The following is a 14,756-nucleotide window of genomic DNA, read 5'->3' on the forward strand; positions in this document are numbered from 1 at the left end:
TCTTCTTATTTCTCCTCGTAGAGACATTGCCGGTACCTCATCAACAGCGAGTAGTTTCTCTTCAGATTCAAAAAGTGAGCTTGCTTATACGGCTGTCGAACCTGGCCAAATGGCTTAGGGAGAAGCTGCCAGTTCGCATTAGTTCAAATGTCGACAGTGGAGTTTAGACAAGGTGAAGTGCTATCCCCGAGGACTAGCGAAGAGACGGGCGCACACACACACACTTCCCTTGCATCTTCAGGCCAATTAAATTAGTAGAAAAACTAGCGGAGCTTCTCAGAGGCTTCCATCGTATAGCAGCGTAGCTTTAACCTGCCYTATCAGATCTGTGGTCCTGAAGCAGGCCAGGAGAGGAAGCTATTTAAAAGCACATTTGGTTAGTCATGCTGCTAATTGCTCATGCTAACTCCTGAAATGCTTTAGAGAAATATGTCTCATCTAGATAAACTGTACCCACTAGCTCTGGGCCTGTATTCATAACGAGTAGGAGCGATGATCTTGGATCAGTTGTGATTTTAGATCATAATGACGAAGAGGGGGGAACCTGATCCTAGATCAACACTCCAGCAAGTCTAAGCAACCCTGTCTGTCTCCACAAACAAGATGTTCCACTCAGCCACAATATATTTATTTATTTAACCTTTATTTAACCAGGCTAGTCAATTAACAACTAATTCTTAAAATGCCTGTGGGGACGRGGGCAGGGATAAAAACAAATAAACCAACCAATGTAAGACAAAACGGACAACGCAGACCGAAGACACTGGCAACAGCACAAATAAAACAGCAAATAAACAGTGTGTGTGTGTTTAGTAAAACAACATGCTTCCTTACATAAGGCAACGCAAACTAGTGACAACTAGAAACAACAACCTGTTCATCTATTTGTCCTTGGAACTCTTAAGATCAACTTTACTACAGGAATGTATGTATCCAACCTTCTCGGACTTTCAGAAGAACAGAGTAAGGATGAATGTATTTTTGCACAACCATGCCATACCATACTGTTGACTTTTTACATAAACCTACGGTAGAGAGGCCTCTGGGTAAAGAGGGAGATGAGAGGATGGCCACCTGCGGTGCACCRCCTCAAAGGTCAGGATGAAACACGACCCCTAGCTCATTAAACTCACCTGGCCTCCATGCAGCCCTTTGGAAGTCTCAATTAAAACCAACGGCATAGCCACACACAGACCATTGATCTCTCATGGAGGGTGGGGTGGGGAGTGTGGCTGCCGTGGAGAGGGGTGGGGTGAGGGGCAAACCAGCCCCTTTACAGGGTCTCTTCTCAGATCTGCCACATCCCAGTGTATTGTGGGGGCTGGGTCTGGAGCTGGGGGTCCCTGTTGGTGCAGTAGAGAGGGAATTATTGAACAGGTAAGGGATTAAGGTTGGCACCCCTGGCTGACTGGGGAGGAAGCTCATGGTGTTATGGTGGGGGTGTAGAGTGTCTCTGGTGTGGTTCGTAATGATTGATGCTCAGGATGGATGCCGGGGGAGATTACATGCAAGTTGACGTTTATAGTCGCGAGTCTTGTCCTGGARGCAGCGCTGAATGATTTCCCTTTAGGGCTATATTGTAAAAATAAAATTGCTTTTTGGCCTTGATTTAAGGTTAGGGTTAGGATATGGGTTRAGCAGTGTGGTTAGGCTTAAACTCCAGTTTTTCTGAATTTGTGGCTGTGCCAGCTAGTGACCTCTGTAGAGCTGCCTCCAGAACAAGATTCATGACAAATAACGCTAACCTGCAGATTACATAGTGATTGATTGAAGGTTCTGTCATCATTTATCTGATAAACTGGTCTAGAAGAAGATTAATGTTCAACCCTGTCTGTGCCTGTCTGTCTCTGTCTGTCTGTCTCTCTGCGTACCTAACTGTCTGTCTGTCTGCCTCCTTGAGTACTGTAGTCTGGTAAGACCTAGCAGTGTCTCAATCCCATGGGACGCTGGAGATTGGTTGCACTGCAGATCGGCTTTCCAATCAGTTAGTGGACAGTGAATTAGTCAATTCTGAAGTACTGAGGCAAGATGCAATAGCGGTTAGTTTGTGTGCTTTGCACTGTCACGAAACAGCCGAAGTTCATACTTTATTACATGCTTATGCATGTCAGGAGGCTATATGGCAACAGAGGTCTCGCATGCATATTGAAATAGTCAATGATGAAGTTCTCTGAATGTTCTGAGGAAGTTTAGTGTTGGCTTTGATGCAGTGTGTGACAATGCAGGGAAGCATAGCAGGTAGCGTACCCCGTTTATTGAGGCGAGTGAATGAACCTTAGCGGTTCTTTACTGAATCTAGTCTGACATTCAGTCAGATGCGGGCTCATTCGACAGTGACTAAATACATTGAGTATTTGAAATACAAAGCACTGACATTTGAAATGAGTACAGGCTGAATAGCAATTCAATTTCTGAAATCAGATCACCGTGTTTTAATCTTAAATTGACTTCTGTGCATATTTTCTATTCCGACCTCCTGTTACCTTTCCACTCACTCATCTCCTGTTGCCTTCTCCATCTCTCTCAATCTATCGTCCCCTTCCCTCTTCCTTCCTCCCCCCCTCTCTCTTCCTTTTCTCTGATTGACAGAGGGTTTGCGGTGAGAGAAAGCAGATGGAGGGAGGTTTGAGTGAGAGCAGCTGCACTCCTCTCTCCCCACTAATTTCTCATCTCCTTCTCTCCTTCTCTGAGAGCTCATCTATCTCATGGCAGATGTTGGTCATAATGAGAACGGGGCTGTGTGAATGAGATCGTTTTCTCCTCTCAGATCTCCATCCAAACTAGCAGATGCAGCGGGCCTCTCACTTAGGCACAGGTAATGGGAGAAGAGGGCAACACAGATGTGGACCACCTATTTCCTTTTTCCCCTGATCCCTCATTCATTTACATTTTATAAATAATACTGTTTGCTTGTTTGTCCCTTCATCATTGCCTCCCATTATCCTGTCTTCTTCCTCTCTTCGTGTCACTCTTTCATATGCCTTCACTTATTCTGCATCCCTCTATCAACAGTGTCAGCGCGCATCTTTCTCTCTAMTTTTAGTGCCAGCGTCTCTCTCTCTTTTCTCCTCGCCTCTCTTTCACGGCAGAGCTCAACTTTCACGATCCCTGACTGCCAATCAAATGTCAGATTTCAACGTTTGACCTTCATAGCCCCTCCCCCGCCCCCAGCATGCCATTGTGCCCATTGATCCCTCAAGACCTCTCGGCAGMGAGAGAGAGACTGTTTGGGAAAACGAGTACAGAGAGAGAGGAGAACCTGCTCGATATCAATTGTGACCCTCCCATATTTGTTTTTGTACCAGAAGCAATGATGTGGTCTATACCTGTCCCAACAAACACACGCTAGCTATCTCCAATCAAGACGTTCCACACATATCTGTCCTCATTTCAAAACCATTAACCTCAGGATGTAGACCCCTGGACACGCACGCACACAGACACCGCTGGGGATATTGATCTCTATTTCGGTTGACGTGGACAAAGGTTAGAGATGGATCTCCTTAACTCGGGGGTAACAAAGGCACTTTGTCCCTCCCAGGGATCATTTTCTGTAAAAGGCAATTGTAATGACTGCTGCTGCTACTTGGAGAGACAACAACAAAGGTCACCCCTGATTACGTATGTTTGCACAGTGAAGCCTTTCACCTCCGATTCACACGGACGCTTCTATCCCAGTGCAGTCTGCCTTTCAAACTAAGCAACCTGAGCTGTTTTCGGCGGACTTTTAGCACATGACTGAATTGTTTTCTTTTTATGATCTTAACACCTTTTAATTTCTGTTATTTTTATGATTTTTTTCTGACTTTCCTATATGTGAGAGAGCTCTGACAAAGAAGTTAAATGTTTGTGTTACTTTTATTACCTGCAAATTAATTGCACTGAACAAAAATACAAATGTAACATGCAAAAATGTCAAAGATTTTACTGAGGTACAGTTCATATCAGGAAATCAGTCAATTTAAATAACATAATCAGGCCCTGATCTGTTAATATCACATAACTGGGAATACAGACATGCATCTGTTGGTCACTGATTCCTTAAAAAAAAAAGTAGGGGCGTGGATCAGAAAACCAGTCAGTGTCTGTGTCTGTCTGTGTGTGACCACCATTTTTCTAATGCAGCGCAACACATCTCCTTTGCATAGAATTGATCAGGCTGTTGATTATGGCCTGGGATATGTTGTCCCACTCCTCTTCAATGGCTGTGTGAAGTTGCTGGATATTAGCGGACACTGGAACACGTCGATCCAGAGCATCCCAAACATGCTCAATGGGTGACATGTCTGGTGAGTATGCAAGCCATGGAAGAACTGAGATATTTTCAGCTTCCAGGAATTGAGTACAGATCCTTGCGACATCAGGCCTTGCGTTATTATGCTGAAACATGAGGTGATGGCAGCAGATGAATGGAACGACAATGGGCCTCAGGATCTCGTCACGTTATCTCTGTGAATTCAAATTGCCATCGATAAAATGCAATTGTCTTCGTTGTCCGTAGCTTATGCCTGACCATATCATAACCCCAACGCCACCATGGGGCACTCTGTTCACAACATTGACATCAGCAAACCACTCGCCCTCACAACACCATGCCATCTGCCCGATACAGTTGAAACCGGGATTCGTCCGTGATGAGCACACTTCTCCAACTTGCCAGTGGCCATTGAAAGTGAGCATTTGCCCACTGAAGTCGGTTATAACGCCGAACTGCAGTCCGGTCAAGACCCTGGTGTGGACGACGAGCATGCAGCACTTTTTCCGTCAAGTGAAGAAGCCGGACGTGGAGGTCCTGGGCTGGAGTGGTTACACGTGGTCTGCGGTTGTGAGACCGTTTGGATGTACTGCCAAATTATCTTAAACAACGTTGGAGGAGGCTTATGGTAGAGAAATGAACATTACATTCTCTGGCAACAGCTCTGGTGGAAATTCCTGCAGTCAGCATGCCAATTGCACACTACCTCAACTTGAGACATCTGTGGCGTTGTGTGACAAAACTGCACATTTTAGAGTGGCCTTTTATTGTCCCCAGCACAAGGTGCACCTGTGTAATGACCATGCTGTTTAATCAGCTTCTTCTTATGCCACACCTGTCAGGTGGATGGATTATCTTGGCAAAGGAKAAATGTTCACTATCAGGGATATAAACACATTTGTGCACATTTTCTGGGATATTTTATTTCAGCTCATGAAACATAGGACCATCACTACATGTTGCATTTATATTTTTGTTCAGTGTACTTGAAAATACACACACACACACACACAATCTCTGTGGTATCTCCTGCCTCACTTTGTTTTGAAGGAGAGATGGATGCAGCAGCTGCTGAAATGAAGGGAGCTCCAGTGGAAATGACAGTGCTGCCTTCCTTAACTCCTTCACTGGTATTGATAGCGCCTAATTACTATTCAGATTGATACCGTTGATTCCCCTGCCTTGCGTAGCTGCTCTGACGAGTGGGAGCTCACTTTCAAGCGTTTGATGTAGAAGTGTGTGTTTGTGCATGTGTGCTTACGTGTGTGTGATCCCAGTTTGTGGGTGTGTGTGTTTATCTCTATGTAACCACAGAAGAACTGTTACACACCTCTTATGGTGTTTAGTACAAGTCGATAGAGTGTGTGAGTCTTTAAATACGTGTATGTGTACTTTCGAGGGTGTAAACTGTGTGTATGTTGTGTTACACATGTCTACGTGTCTAGCCTGGATCTCCAGGGGCGGTCACAGTGACACGGTGGCAGCGTCTTGTCCCCTCCTCTCCGCTCCCCCTCATCTCCCCTTCCTTTCTCTGCAAGTCCATGTTACTGCCTGGCTGTCTGAAGTACACTGCTGTTGTGCTGGTGAATCATGGCCTCTCTGCCTGTTACGGCAGTGGACTGACTCACATGGCGAGGAGGCTGTCTGCTTAGCGTGCGTCACAACGCTACAGACATCCTTATATGATTGACTGGTGATCCTTTAGTCCAGGGAGCAAGTTACCTCAGCCTTAACCTAAGGATACAAAGTCCAGTAGACCCACTGTGCAGATGTGTGATATTAGCCACAGGTTCATACACAATGTGTCTATCATTTAAATGTCTTCTATAGATATGCCAGTGGAGGTTAGTGGTTTTGAAGAACCACTCTACTACCTCATCTCACCTCTAGTAGGGTACCTGGATGTCAGGGCTATCTGACCACCGGCCTATACCCTCCTACCATACCCTCCTGTCCTCCCTACCCTACCCCCTACCCTCCTACCATACCCTCCTGTCCTCCCTACCCTATCCCCTACCCTACCCTCCTACCATACCCTCCTGTCCTCCCTACCCTACCCCCTACTCCTCATACATCCTACCTCCTATCAGACCTTCTGTCCTCCTACCATACTGACACCTCCACCATCCTTCTGTACTCCTACCAATATCTCCTGCCCTCTTCATGCCTCCTTAACCCTCCTAAACCATACCTCCTGTCACCGGGCATAACCCTCCTGCCCTCTCTACCATCACTCCTACCTCCTACATAACCTCCTGTTCTCCTACCCTACCCTCCTGTCCATGCCTCTGTTCCTGCATGCCCCCCTACCAATACCTCTACCAACCTCCTGCCCCTCCATAGCCCGCTACCCTCCCTACATACCATCCTGTCCACTGCATACCTCTACCTCCCTACATACCCTCGCTTCTCCCTTACCATACCTCCTGTCCTCCCTACCATACCTCTGCCCTAATCTCTGCTCCTCACCTCCTCCCTACACCCCCTAATCCCTTTGCCTCCACTATCGTTTCTCCTACCAATCACTCCTGCTCTCATACCCTGCCCCTCCCTACCATACCCTCTGCCTCCTACCATACCTCCTGTCCCCTACCATACCCTCCTGTCCTCCCTACCATACCTCCTGTCCTCCCTCTCCTCCCTACCATACCCTCCTGTCTCCTACATACTCCTGCCTCCTACCATACCTCCTGTCCCCTACATACCCTCCGTTCTCCCTACCATACCCTCCTGTCTCCCTACCATACCTCCTGTCATCCTACCATACCTCTGTCCTCCTACCATACCTCCTGTCCTCCTACCATACCCTCCTGTCCTCCCTACCATACCCTGCTGCCTCCAACCCCTGTTCTCCCTACCCATACCCTCCTGTCCTCCTTACATACCCTCCTGTCCTCCCTACCATCACCTCCTTGTCCTCCCTACCTACCTCCTGTTCCCTACCATACCTCGTCCTCCTACCATACCCTGCCTCCACATACCTCCTGTCCTCCTACATATGTCCTCCTACCATACCTCCTGTCCTCTACATCCTCCTCCTCCCTACATACCCTCCTGTCCTCCCTACCATACCCTCCTGTCCTCCTACCATCCCTCCTGTCTCCCTACCATACCCTCCTGTTCCTCCCTACATACCCTCCTGCCTTCCCTACATGCCTCCTGCCTCCTACCATGCCCTCCTGTCCTCCCTACCATACCTCCTGTCCTCCCTAATAACCTCCTGCCTCCTACATACCTTCCTGCCTCCTCCTACATTGCCCTGCTCCTACCCATTGTCTCCAACTAGCCCCTGCCCTCTACCATGCCCTCCTGCCTCCTACATAACGCCCCTGCCCTCCCTACCATGCCCTCCTGTCCTGTGGAAGGACGATTAGGAAGCATGATGAATCCAGAAGTACCCACACCCCCAGCAGGTGAGTCTGTCACTGGGATGGACACCAGGGTGAATGCTTACGGTCTTTAGAGTAAGATCCAGTCTCGAACTGATACAAGACGGATGTGTTGACAGATAAATGTTGTACAGAAGTGAATGGCTAAAGCATTCAATYAATCAATCAATCAATAAAATGTATTTTACACCAGAAGTTGTCACAAAGTGCTTTACAGATACCCATCCTAAAACCCCAAAGAGCAAGCATTGCAGAGGCAGAAGCACAGTGGCCAGGCAAAACTCCTTATAAAGCAGGAACCTAGGAAGACACCAGGTATCTACAGGTATTTGTAGATGTTCTTGCTTTCCCCTTTCTGTTTTATTTTTCATCAGCCTACCAAGGATAAGTTAGTATTCTCCTACTAGGGAAGTATTGCAGAATTTTTCAAAACGTTTTGAAAAACTTGAGCAAAGAGTAGTATTTTGGCTGACATTCTTTCAGAATTCCATGGTGACTCAAATGTGTCTCTTGAATTAATGTCTTATTTGTACTTTTTCACCAGTCCTTCATATGTTACTTGACTTGGAGTCACTCACAGCTGCTGCCCCTCAAGTGGAAACACGAGGGAGAGAGGTATTGACATGAAGGCTGTAGACTAGAGGTGACCTACGGTTTTACATTTAGTCATTTAGCAGACTCTCTTATCCAGAGCAACTAGGGTTAAGTGCCTTGCTCAAGGGCACATTGACAGATTTMACCTWGTCAGATCGGGGATTCAAACCATCGATCTTTCAGTTACTGGCCCAACACTTGCCCTCGTAGAGGGTTAACCTTTGATTCCTGTATCCATCCTATCCCGCTAGGAATTGGGGTGTCGGTAGATTTCCGACATGACAGATGAGCTGCCAAGTGATCCTCTTCCATGCATTGGATTTCCGGGTCACGTTCTATCGGAGGGATACAATCAGGTCAACTCTATGGTCAGCTCTATACAAGAGCAGTTTTATCTGCAACGTTCAGAAGGTCACGCCATCCTGATAGCGACCCCCGTTGGATCAGAGAGCAAGGAAAGGAAATGCTTTGTTAATTAACTCTCCATATCACAAGAAGGTATGCAACAAGGTGTTCAAATCAGGTCAAGCTTAGCCCTTTCTCATTTCATCATGAAACAATGTAAAATGCCATCATTAAAAAGCCTATACTAATGAAAGACTGAAATAAATCTAGACTGTCTATGTCCAGGGATCATGAATCACCAGACAGACTTGTGTCTACACCTGTTAATGAAACTGAAGCTAGGATCTCTAACCCTCCYGTGTCTGTCTGTCTGAACTTGTCTCAGGCCCTCTGCCTGCCTTGAACCTTGACAGAGAGAGACGCTATATTTAGCTCACAGTCGAGTTCTTCTTTGACAGCCTGCCTTGATATGTTACAAGGCAGGGCGAATTCAACTCTCAGACAAAAAAAGAACAAAAGTATAGGGGAGAAAAGAGAGCCATGCATTCCAGGATAAGAGGAAGATGATGGATGGATAGATAGGTAATGATGGAGGAGAGAGATGGTTTTGCCAAGCAGTGGAGGCTCCTCGGAGGAGGAAGGGGAGGACCATCCACCTCAGTGAATTTCAGACAAATAAAAAGAGTGAAACATTTTTAAAAGTTATCCTTTTTTAGACAAAACTACTAAATATATTCTATTCACGTCACCAAATAATTGATTAAAACACACTGTTTTGCAATGAAGGTCTACAGTAGCCTCAACAGCACTCTGTAGGGTAGAACCATGGTGTAGCCTTCTTCTGGGTACATTGACTTCAATATAAAACCTAGGAGGCTCGTGGTTCTCACCCCCTTCCATAGACTCACACAGTAATTATGACAACTTCCGGTGGACGTCCTCTAACCTATTTGAGCTCTTGCAGCATGGAACTGACATGTTGTCCCACCAATCAAAGGATCCGAGAATGAATCTAGTACTGAAAGCATAAGCTACAGCTGGCTAGCCCAAAATGTGTTGGACTAGTGATTACACCCTAGATCAGCTAGATGCAGGCAAGATGGTGCAAGGCGGTATTGAATGTGTCACTGTCTGTCACCTTGATTACTCAAAATTCTCTCTACCTGTGCACCTACGTTGTAAATTTACATTCATAGGCTAGGTTGTAGCAACCTCATGATGGGTATAGGGAAAATATCGATGTTACATTGCGCTAGGTGACTGGAATATGAGTGACAGATATGCTATAATAGAAATAAGACCATGCTCATAAAAAATTAAAAAACATTCTCCCTCATTTTATTAAACGGCACCGACCGCCATTGTTGCCAAGGTGTAATAATCTACAAGCCTCTATCTGTGTAATGTTTGTTTTATCTGTACTGGGCTTAACAATTTAAACTTCTTCCACTAACAAAAATACTTTTGGACAGCTTATCTTGTAAAATTATTCTTTGTACTGTTTCTTTTCTTTGGCTCCTCTTGGTTCACACCTCTTCCTCCTCCACCTCTTCTGGCCTGCTGGGAAATTTCCCATGAGTCTGTGTGGTTGACGTAGGGTCTTGTTTGTTTGTACCTTGCCAGACACGCAACGTGCCTGCATGCCACTGTCTCCTGGCCAAATGAGCACAGGGCCTCATCAGAAAACGAACAATTAATTTGTGTCTGACTCAGTCATTCTCCTAGTGTTTCTCATTAAGATAGCAGATATCTCGATGGCTGCATTTACACAGGCAGCCCAATTCTGTTCTTTTTTCCCCCCCTAATTGGTCTTTTGACCAATCAGATCAGGTCTGAAAAAGAGCTGATGTGAAAAGATCGTATGTGATTGGTCAATAGACCAATTAGTGTAAAAATATCAGAATTGTGTGAACGCATCCATATAGCTTTGTTGCATTAGCCAYAGGGTATTTTGTTTTGGGCTGGTTATAGTCAAAGACCAATCGCTGTATGATTGTGCTGTGAAAACACAGTTTAATCTTCGCTGCCTAAACAATATAAGAGGTTAGTGTTTGAGCATGTCCTCGGCATGGTTCTCTCTGATGAAGTCTTGTTTTGAAGGTGTGAGCTTTTATCATTCCTACCTCATTAAGCTAAATCGATGTCCTGTTGATGTCAATTAGGGGTTTGTGGCTAGAAAAAAGTAACACGTAATTAGTTTTAAAGTTTGACTAAATCTCAGTCTCTACAAGTTCCTGTATACTTTATGATGCACCATGCATCCAAACAACTACAACAGCTACTTCTAACATGAAGTCTTGTAGCTTACGTTGCACCGGAGTCTAGGTCCAAAAGGCTCCTTAACAGCTTCTACCCCCAAGCCATAAGATTGCTGAACAGTTAATCAAATGGACACCCGGACTATTTGCATTTTACGCTGCTGCTACTCGCTAATCTGTGCCTCCGCACATTGACTCTGTACCGGTACCACCTGTATATAGCCTCAGTATTTTATTGTGTTACTTTCTTTTTACTTAAGTTTATTTAGTCAATATTTTCTTAACACTTGTTTTTCTTAAAACTGCATTGTTGGTTTTAAGGGCTTGTAAGTAAGCATTTCACGTTAAGGTTGTATTCGACGCATGTGACAAATATATCTTTTTGATTTTATTTTATTTGAACCGCACACCCTTGTCTTTATAGCAATACCTCATGAATCCATACACAGTAACGGGTGACATTCACATTAACCCATAAACACATTCACCTATACCATGCTTCTCCCTTCTCCTATCCCCTCTACAGGTCCCCTCCTCTGGACGAGGGCTGGGTCGCTCCTCCCTGCTTATCTGTGGATGACTAGAGCCAAAGTCAGACTGGTGGGAAATGACAGGAGACAGGCTGGAGACAGACCCTTCCCAGCGGCTCTGCCACATGGCTGCTCCCTGGGACCCCAGGGACAGAACACTGCTGGCAGGAACACCACCATCCGCCCACWACGAAGGCAGACATGGCTATTAGCAGATCTCATCATCATTACCAGGAGTAGTAATGTAGGGTCAGGTTCAGTATGTAAAACTGAAGCGGAAAAAAACAACAACACTTTGTTAAAAAGTGGTTTCAACGCTAACTAGCACATTAAAAGAAATCGTATAAATTATTTTAATTTTTGGTTCGATATACAATGTGAGTGATTGAGGTCTGAGTAGCTAAACAGCCAATAAGGTTACTAKGAATTAGATGTGGAAATTAGGAGTATTGGATTTGATTGGACAGGTGTCGTATGTAATCGATCAATTAAACCACCAGCTGCCCATCCAGAAGGGTCAATGAACAGATCAATGAATCAAGACCCTGTATCAACATCAAACAAGATAAATAATGTCCTCGTACTATGAAGTAACTGTGTGTTTGAGAAACAGAATACTGTACCAGATCTTCTCACCCAATTTTTTGTTTCTTCATTTTTGTTTGTTTTGTTGTTGTTACTTTTAGCCCTTTTTCGTGGTATCCAATTGGTAGTTACAGTCTTGTCTCATTGCTGCAACTCCCGTACGGATTCTGGAGAGGCGTACATCCTCCGAAACACAACCCAACCAATGGCCACTTAACCTGGAAGCCAGCCGCACCAATGTGTCAGAGGAAACACCGTGCACCTGGCGACCGTGTCAGCATGCACTGCGCCCGGCCCACCACAGGAGTCGCTAGTGCGCGATGGGACAAGTACATCCCTGRCGGCCAAACGTTCCCCTGACCCGGACGACGCTGGGCCAGTTGTGCGCCGCCCCATGGGTCTCCCGGTCACGGCCWGCTGCGACAGAGCCTGGACTCGAACCCAGAATCTCTAGTGGCACAGCTAGCACTGCCTTAGACCTCTGCSCCACTCGGGAGGCCCTTTATCACACCATTCTAACCTGAAGGGACTAGTTGGATCCAGTTGTAAGCAGACGTTGATTAAGAGGTGAGGTTGAAAGTTGAGAGGGTTTAACCRTAGTTAAATTATGTCAGTCCAAGACAGACATGGGACAGGCARTACAGGTGTCAAACAGACAAGTCAGGGTCTCTCTCTACCCCTCGTTATGGATCACCTCCATCACAAGCGTGTGTATCAGATTTATGAAAYCTATGTGCATGTTGGTGCGCGCGCTGAGGATAGACTGTATCCTGATTTATGACATGCGTGTGTATGGCGACACTCGTGATTCATCTGAGCCAAGTACGATCCAGCGTTTTGCCAGCGATCCTGATGGCTGAACGGTCACGGCAGGATATTGCCTTTTTCACTGACCTCCAGTTGACATGAGGTAAAGCCCATGTTGTGGTCAGGTGCARGATGAGGGTAGTGCTTTCATCACACTCAGATATCATTATGATGTGGATACTTGGTTAGCTCATAGAGGACAAGGAAGTTGAATGTTGACTCGTGTTAATAGTGGTAGTGTTATAATATACTGTATAATATGCCATTTTGCAGGCATGTTTATTGAAAAGCAATTTAGTCATTCTTTTTACATATAGGTGGCCCCAGCAGGAATTGAACCCACAACAAGTATTGCAAGTGCCATGCGCTACAGACTGAGCCACCCAGGACCAGTAGGGTAGAGTTTGGTAAATTGAGCCAAAAGGTTAGTTGAGACACCCCTTATTTMTAGGAAACAATACACAAAATGAATCATGTGACCAAATATTTAGGAAGAGGTTGTGAAGGAAGATACCACATGGAAAAAAGTGGTAAGCAAGTCAAAATCATTTAATGCGTTATAGGTTTTATGACGCTTGTATCTAGACAAAAGTAAATAGTGTTAAGATTGTTTTATACATCAGTTGGGGTTTCTATAAGCTACACTATGAGGTCCTAAACTTAGCATGAAATTGCATCCTTGTAGCTGTTTGGGCTAATATAGTCAAAATGTCAACTTACCCCATACAAATGATTATGCAATTATGTCTGTTTTATGCACAGTATTTTTGCAATGTGCCATGCATATGAACTCCAGACATCATCATGCCCCGTGTATACAAACGGAGCTCCCCTTGAAGTTCTTGAGAGAGCAGCCAAGGAAGTGAGCGAAGGGATGAAAAAATGTACTGAATGACACTGAAGAGGTAATTTGATGAAAAAGAAAAGGAACATGTACAGCTGAAATCGGAAGTTTACATACAGCTTAGCCAAAAACATTTAAACTCAGTTTTTCACAATTCCTGACATTTAATCGTAGTAGAATGTCCCTGTCTTATGGCAGTTAGGATCACCACTTTATTTTAAAGAATGTGAAATGTCAGAATAATATAATTTMTTTCAGCTTTTATTTCTTTCATCACATTCCCAGTGGGTCAGAAGTTTACATACACTCAATTAGTATTTGTTAGCATTGCCTTTAAATTGTTTATCTTGGGTCAAATGTTTCGGGTAGCCTTCAACAAGCTTCCCACATAAGTTGGGTGAATTTTGGTCCATTCCTCCTGAAAGAGATGGTGTTACTGAGTCAGGTTTGTAGGYGTCCTTGTTCGCGCATGCTTTTTCAGTTCTGCCCACAAATGTTCTATAGGATTGAGGTCAGGGCTTTGTGATGGCCACTCCAATACCTTGACTTTGTTGTCCTTAAGCCATTTKCCACAACTTTGGAAGTATGCTTGGGGTCATTGTCCATTTGGAAGACCCATTTGCGACCAAGCTTCAACTTCCTGACTGATGTCTTGAGATGTTGCTTCAATATATCCACAACATTTTCCTCTCTCATGATGCCATCTATTTTGTGAAGTGCACCAGTCCCTCCGGCAGCAAAGGACCCCCACAACATGATGCTGCCACCCCCATGCTTCACGGTTGGGATGGTGTTCTTCGGCTTGCAAGCCCCCCCCCTTTTTGTCCAAACATAACGATGGTCATTATAGCCAAACCGTTCTATTTTTTTTTCATCAGACCAGAGAACATTTCTCCAAAAAGTACGATCTTTGTACCCATGTGCAGTTGCAAACCGTAGTCTGGATTTTTTATGGTGATTTTGGAGCAGTGGCTTCTTCCTTGCTCAGCGGCCTTTCAGGTTATGTTGATATAGGACTCGTTTTATTGTGGATATAGATACTTTTGTACCTGTTTCCTCCAGCAGCATCTTCACAAGGTCCTTTGCTGTTGTTCTGRGATTGATTTGCACTTTTCACATCAAAGTACGTTCTTCTCTAGGAGACAGAAT

The sequence above is a fragment of the Salvelinus sp. IW2-2015 genome, linkage group LG36 (genome assembly GCF_002910315.2).
Source record: "Salvelinus sp. IW2-2015 linkage group LG36, ASM291031v2, whole genome shotgun sequence".
In the NCBI taxonomy this organism is placed as follows: Eukaryota; Metazoa; Chordata; class Actinopteri; order Salmoniformes; family Salmonidae; genus Salvelinus; species Salvelinus sp. IW2-2015.